The 6,884-nt window shown below is 36.0% G+C and overlaps 1 pseudogene; it reads right to left on the bottom strand.

The window, feature by feature from the left end:
- Window positions 1-5,277: 5,277 nt before the first annotated feature.
- LOC149166589 (non-specific phospholipase C2 pseudogene) lies at window positions 5,278-6,529 on the bottom strand (annotated as a pseudogene).
- Between the last annotated feature and the right edge of the window lie 355 nt (window positions 6,530-6,884).

The following is a 6,884-nucleotide window of genomic DNA, read 5'->3' as shown; positions in this document are numbered from 1 at the left end:
CCTTTCCCATTCCACTAATTTCATATCAAGCCTGTAAGGGGAGTCATTTGAACTGTTGTCCACTAATATTTGATGTTCTATTTCTTGCAATCATACCATGTTAGGTAAACCAAATAGAAGACATAATCAAGATCATACCTCAGTGTATCTCAGTGGAGGCTATCACATCTGCATAACTCAATCCCTATTAGTACAACACATTATCACAAGTATACCGATGCATACATGAATATAATAACCATAACCATCTACGCAGGCCAATCCAAATTAGCATGATACATAATAATATCAAGAACTTAACCGCAATGACAATAATCATCATACATATGACTACAATGCATATAACAACAAGTTAACTATCATGCATGACTAGCAGATGCACTTGCATATGACTGCACTAATCAAATAACATCTATCATGCATGTATCCACAACAATAATAGAATGAAAGGCATGCATATAACTTCGATGCATATAAAAACCATTCACCATCATACTTGCATGCCCAACACACAAACCTTTATGATTATCTACTTTTACTCTGAGGTCTAGTGCTACAACCTCGCTTTGATACCAATTTGTAACGCCTCCTCCCACATCTACCCACTTTTACCAGCTTGGCAAGGTAAACATGACAATAATGTCACTATGATATGACCTGACCTCCAATTTCCAATTATGGAAGTGGGGCTGACACACTGACAACTTACAGACATTCCTGATGGACTACAAACCACCCAGGAGCCTGGAAACCACCCCAGGTGATCAATCCCTGAGATAGAGTTATTTTCACAAGGGTAACTCCCCAACAACACGCACAACACAACATCAGTGCATTTATGAGGTCCCAACCGCACGCATAGACCTGCTTCCATGTAGTTATGACCCAAAAACTCTAGTTTTTTGTCAATGGTTCTAAGATCTTATCCACTTATTTAGGCTAGCCTCTAGACCACTACACAAAACTGCTTGTAACATTCCAAAAACAAAAACAAGATGATGACAAGGGCAACCAATCAAAGCTCAAGCAATAACTTGACCCAGACATGCCTAATCCATGATATACATTTCATCAAACATATAGTAAACATAGAAGCTACATGTCATGAATGCATATCTGATCATAAGAGTTTGCACTTCATCGAGAATCACCAAGAAGGTCTAATACCCTCTCAAGATAGTTGTAATAACACTTGTTATTCCATGCATTCATCAACCATCTAGCAACTTATCAAAACGTGTCAAGAGCCATAGATAGAATATATCATATAACCAACATATAAACAAAATGGAAACCATGGAAAATCAACCATAAAATCACCAACATAATCACTATAGTGCTCATAGATCACAATAGGAAAATATCTCATACTAACGTATAAAAATGTCAACCAAGTCAGGGACTTCCACGTACCACCAGACCATAGATTTAGTTGAACCAAATCTCTCTTTCATCCAATCACCCCTGTGCCACATTCCAAGCATGAATGTGGGAGCATAAGGGATAAATCAAACCAAAATCAACCAGGGCTTCTAGAAGCCAAACCACCTCAACCCTCAACCATAGTGATCTCACCTATACGATCCAAAAATCACTAACATCAACCACATCAGTCTCTACCCAAGCTGTCCAAGGTTCCAAGAACTAGTAACTCAACCCATAGCTAAATGAGGGCTCCAGAGTGTTTGTTCCAACTTGTGACTCCAATGACTAGTAACTCAAACCCCAAGGCTCTAGAGAATTTGTCCTAACCTGCAGGCTCCAGGAACTAGTAACTCAACCCAAGTTGTTCTAGGGCTCCAAAGTGTTTGTTCCAATCCACAACCATAGGGAACCTAAGAACCAATCAGAAAAACAAGTGGAAAACCCACAACACCATAGCTATCCAGGAAATGACAAGGCAAGGTTGAAACCACTTTCAATCTAGGAAAATCTCCATGCCAATGACAACACATAACTGAGGAAGCACATGCATATACCATGCATCCAAAAATCAACAAGGAGATCACACATGCAACCTGTTACCTGCAAAGTAAGCCTGTTGTAGTTGTTGATCCAACTGTCTCCTTGCACTTCCTTGCTTTCCCTTTCTTGCTTCTCCATTTTCAAGTGAATGCTAGAGTGCTCCAAGCATGCTCCAATAATGCTCTAATTGTGCAAGAGTGTAAGAGAGCCAAATGCTAAACTGACAAAAGTTGTGCAAAAGCCATGAGTTGATTCTTTGACACCTTTTTATCATTGATATCTCCTTTTTCTTCATTTTCCTTTAATTTCCCTTGCATGCAAATCTTTGTCTCTTCATCTTTTTTTCTCCTATTTTCCTTTATTTTCATAATTAAATGCCATTTATTGTCTCTTTGTCTTTGCCAATGCCTTTGCCAATTTTCATAGCCATTAATAAGTTGCAAGTGATGCCCATTATGATGTTTTAATCACTATTCAGCTTGGAATACGTATCCCATGACCTTGGTCTTATTTTTATTTACATGAAAGATCAACCAAGGGATGTTACAATTATACATTGCTATATCTAAATAAAACTAATTAAAAATTAAAAATATTTATTTATTAAATTCATTTAATTAACATTAAAAATTTTAAATTCCATCTTTTCTATTGACAATATATTTTTTTCAATCACTATACATCCCAACAAAATGTAAGATGTTATACTCTTCTTATTATAATTGAACTCATCACGATCATGAAATAACACATAATCACTAATTTAAAATCACTTTGTTGTTGGTAAATTCGATTGTCCAACACAATGGTTGTAGGTAATGTCCATGCCTTGAATGGATAGAATAAGGAAATTCTTAACTAGGGAAATATATAGTATGGAAGTAGAAATTTATTTTGTAATGCATTTATACAACATTTAAACCAAGAATTAATGCACAACTCATAAGAAAGGACAAGAGTTAGTGCATTATTAATTCAACTTTGAATCCATTGAATGAAGGAATGAGGGAAAGTCTTGTAGGTGTTTAGCAACTCAAAAGTCAAACACTTTTAGTGACTGAACTATGGGGATTAGTTCATAAGGTTCACACAACCTAGAACGACTTGTTGATTATTAACATGGAATAACATCTAGTACCAATGGTGCTTCTTTACTAATGTTTCTAGTGACCTAGTAACACAACACTTAATTATTCTCTCCATGCCACCAATCAAGCAATTGGAGGATTGAGCTATGGGTTTCTTCCATCTATTCCATTGAATAAAAATAGGTGATGACATATGTTTTAAATTATAGGAACATAACACTTAGTCTTAGTAATTCGTTGACCACATAGATTTTCAATGCACCATAAACATAGAGCATTTTTATCCATGTAAAGCCCAAATGGAAAAACCAGATTTTATGGAGATTTTATTATGTAGGAATTGATTAGAAAAGGGTGGGTTGTACACAGATTGGGTGTAATATTACTCACTGGTAGGAAATTTGCAGATGACTATGGCTTAACAAAAATCCTGTCTCATTATGGGACCAAGTCAATGTCTTATTCTATTATGATCATCAAGCATACTGCTTCCTTGAGCTCTCATCTCTGTTATTTTCTTTCTTCATTTTCTCCTCTTTGTTAAATGCCCCACTTCTTCATCACAACCTTCATTTTTAAGGGGCTACATTGGAAGGTCAACCATCACAATGGTTCAATCCAACTTCTAAGTAAATTTTTGGGCATTTCCTCACTTTGCTGAAAAAAAATTTAATTAAAAGCGTATTATAAAATTTGCAAAGAAATGGTGTTGAGGATTCAATTCGGGACTTGCCTCCATTCCTTCATTCCTCCCACATGCATACCCATGATACCAAAAACTTTAACATTGTTAAATATCCTTTACAAATACATCTCTTCTCCCTTTGTGATCTTTCAAAATATTTTTGTAAAATTCCTGCTAAATTATTGCAACTTTTACTTCTTTTACTTTGGAATCCATTCTAATTGAACTTCATATTTATAGGATTTCATGTTTATGTTTTCACATTAAAGAGAATTTAATTTAGTAGTTGCATTCATAATTTCTACGTTTAATGAAATAGCTATTGAAATATAAAGCAAGGAATTTCAATACAGTAAGAATGATGATATGAGGTAGAACAATGTTTGTAGTAGTCGGTACCTCGTAGTAAAGTATTCAAGGCTAAAAAAATGTTTGTGGCACCATATAAGGTTAAATAGCCTAGAGTTCAAAAATCCCCATAAATGAATATGAGTAGATTGATATTTTATTCTCACACACAAATTTTATTTGTTGCTTGATAATAATATACATTTTTATTATTATTTTTTTTAATAATAGTTCAAAATAGCAAGGCGTATTCCTTATAACCATACAATATTGTTTTTACATTTTTATTAAAAATATAAATAAATTAAATATAAATATTGAAATTCACATCAAAAAAAAAAATTGAAACAAAATATCATTCATACTTTATCTTGGAAAACCTTAAAATACAAAAAGTGTAAACAATTTTCCATATAACTAATTAAAATAAAATTTATCAAACATATAAAACCAATAAAACTGGTCAACCATATAAAGCAAATTTCAAATATATTAATCTTGAAACATTAATCAGCCTAATAAATCTAAGCTTGAAATATAATCCCAAACCTTTTTTATAAATTAAAAATATTAATGAGCATAATAAATTTTGAGAATCTATTAGTCAACGTAATGAATCCTTACAAAGCATCCAGTAATTGTTTGCTTTCTTACCTCACATACAATCTAAGCTTGAAATATATCCCCATTATAAAAGATATTAATTAGCATAATAAATCTTGAGAAGATATTAATCAACGTAGTGAATTTTTACCAAGCATCTAGTGATGGTTTAACTTCTTACATCGCATACTAACTCCACATAATTTGTATTCCTTTGATATAAAATTAATTAATAAAATTCGCTATGGCATTCCCATTCCCTTCCTTCAATGACACTATTTATGAAAATAACGTTTAACGTATAAATCTTAACCAAAATTAGGGTTAGTGGTTTTAAATTAATGTTGTTCTCAATAACGCATATCTTGAAAGAAAAGAGGGCAGGCATAACTGGCTGCAACCCACTTTAACGTGTAAAATTCATGTTCGGTGCAAAAATTCGTGTAGGATGGATGAATTTTGAAGGCATAATGCATAAAAGCAGGGAAGAGAAAAGAAAGAAATAAAATTATTTTAATTTTTACGAGGTGAAAGATAGTTTATTGGATAGATTTTTTTTTATTTTATTTTTATCAAAGGCGTCTCTCTTGCTCAGGAAATCGAACTGTAGATTGAATAACTTCTTGACTGTTACAGCAATGGATGAATGCTCAAACTGAGACGATGGATATGGTCCGTTAGCCCCATGTACCACTACAACAACAATTTATTTAATATAATACTCAATGTTATGGAAAATAATCGAATTATGGATGAAGGGAAGAAGATAGCGCCAAGAGAGTCGAAACCTGTTCCTTTGTCAATCCATGGCGAAATCACGATAGTGGGGACTCGAACCCCTAACCTGTCGAATTTGAAAAAGAAGGGGTCGAGGCCGATAATGTCGTCGGGGCTAGGCACGTCCTTCACAGGTGTGGGAATGTGATCGAAGAATACGCCGTGCTCGTCATAAGTTATAAGGAACAACGTCTCATTCCACTGAGGGCTGGATCTGAGCATCTCATACACCTCCTTCACGAATTTCTGGCCCTCGGCTACATCGTGCGAAGGATGGTCATCGTTGGCGGGGAAGAGCTTGGAATCCATGTAGCGCTGCTCCACAACCACATAATTGGGCAACTTCCCATTCCTGGCATGGGCCTTGAATTGAGCCGAGTAGGAGTGGAAATCACCAATATACTTGAGTTTTCTGAGATTTCTATAGAACAGAGTGGCCGGGATGTTCTGGTAATAAATCCCGAACGACAAACCCGACTCGACTATTGATTCAAAGATGGTTTTCTGTGGGTATCCGTTGGCCAACAGCTTGGGGATATTGCTGGTGGCTCCATGGGAAGTCGCAGAATGAACGTAGAGTCTGTTGGGTTGAGTCAAGGCTGGTACCGAAGCAAACCACCGATCGAATACTGCGAACTCACTTACGAGAGTGTTATATACGGGAACAACCTCGGGTCTGAAGCCATTCATGACAGTCTGAGACATGTTGGGACCCCCCAAGGAAGTCGCCTGCTGGGCGAATCTGTTCATGGGTGCAGGATCCGCGGAGGTGTTCTCGGAGCCAAAAATCTGGTCTCGTATGGCCTGAAACGAGTGCCCCAGATCTGGATCCACATACTCTGCCTCGTCTTTGAAGAAAAGACTCGCAGAATTGGGATCAGTGGTGGATATGGGATTCGACTCCTGGCTGGTAACCCCATCGATTTGTGGATTCAGCGGCTTCATCCACGGCCAAATTCAAAATAATGTGGGCGGGCATCGATTTGTGGATTCAGCCGCTTCATCCACGGCCAAATTCAAAATAATGTGGGCGGGAAAATTTCAAAACTTGTTGGGAAAATTCAAATCTCGGTAGTGGTTTAAATTAATTCAATTCACATGTATCATGTGCATGGGGATGATGCATCTCGCATTGGCATAAGTGTTATGAAACCAGCTCAAGAAAAGATAGAAAAGATAGATCAACGCTTTAGAATTTAGCTTCTTCGAGGGGGCAACCTCCTTTACATTACATAAATGAACAATTCTTGGATGATACAAATGAAAAGGCCTCCTTTCTATATATAGGAGTCTAAGGGGTCATAATATAATCATAGCCGACATAACAATAATAATGTAAGAGCACAATAATAACAATAGTGGGCTTCTATGGGGCACAATAGTAACAATATGGGCACTACATGGGTACATCAATATAA

Source organism: Pinus tabuliformis, chromosome 5_1 (genome assembly GCF_031772625.1).
Source record: "Pinus tabuliformis cultivar Carrire ecotype Pingquan chromosome 5_1, CPIR1, whole genome shotgun sequence".
NCBI lineage: Eukaryota > Viridiplantae > Streptophyta > Pinopsida > Pinales > Pinaceae > Pinus > Pinus tabuliformis.
This window is presented reverse-complemented; position numbering and strand designations above follow the sequence as displayed.